Below are 1,079 nucleotides of genomic sequence, written 5' to 3' on the forward strand. Positions count from 1 at the left end.
CACTCTCTAAATCAATTATGCAAAACTAAAGAATAAATATCCAACATTATTGTCATTCCTAGTGGTAAATTAAATTTTTTTTGTTAGCATTAGTGTTGAGTTGGTTTCGGTTTGAACTTTATTTGAGTTACTAACATCCATGGATATAAAACTTATAGACATTCAAAATTCTAAGTTCAAGCTTGAATAATATGATAATAGATAAAAAAAACTACAAAAAAATTTAAGAAATATTTATAAATTACAATACAAATAAATATTTTTATGTATAAAATATTTTAAAAATTGAATACATGTAATGTCAGGTTAGTTTGGCTCGGTTTGATTTTTTTTTAGTTAAAACCAAACCAAACCAATTATGGTCGGGTTCTTTTTTCAACACCAAACCAAGTCAAACTAAATCACTAATCTGGTTTTGTTCTCGGTTTGACTCGGTTTATCAGTTTGGTGCGATTTGTCGGTTTACTTTGTACACCCCTAAGCTTGGCTATCGAGTTGACTTCTAAATGGGCTAGATAAATCTTAGCCCAACCCTACTCAAATAAAGGGTTGGGTTGGGCTGGCCTCGCAAGCCAGACCAATTTTGAAAACTGTAAAAATGAGGCTCAGTGGTAGGATTAAGTAATTATAGAGTTCAAGAAGAAGAGGGAAAAGAAGTACTAGAGCCATAAATAGAATAAGAAACATCACATATAAAATTCGGAAGATGAGAAGGAAGAGTATGAGCCTAAAAGACATTCTTAGATCATTAAGTATGGCAATAGCGCCTAAAGGACCAGAAGCAAGGAAATTAGAAGAAACAAAATCAAAAGTAGGTGCAACCACAGGAGGGTATCACAAGTATAGGAAGAAAAATTAGTTCTAGTATCATCAGGAAAAGAATAAATAACAGAAAAGAAAAGAGCAAAATGAACAAAAGAATGACAACGAAAAAAAAAATGAAGACCACAACCCTTAAAATCATGATAAGTTTGATGTGTAAATTGTAAATCTTGTAGCTAGTTTTCTTTCAATAGTGAATACTCAATAAAAATATAAGGTCTAGCTCAGATTAGAATTTATCCTTGTGGCACTTGGAG

This window comes from Lycium ferocissimum, chromosome 10, assembly GCF_029784015.1.
Source record: "Lycium ferocissimum isolate CSIRO_LF1 chromosome 10, AGI_CSIRO_Lferr_CH_V1, whole genome shotgun sequence".
NCBI classification, from domain to species: Eukaryota; Viridiplantae; Streptophyta; class Magnoliopsida; order Solanales; family Solanaceae; genus Lycium; species Lycium ferocissimum.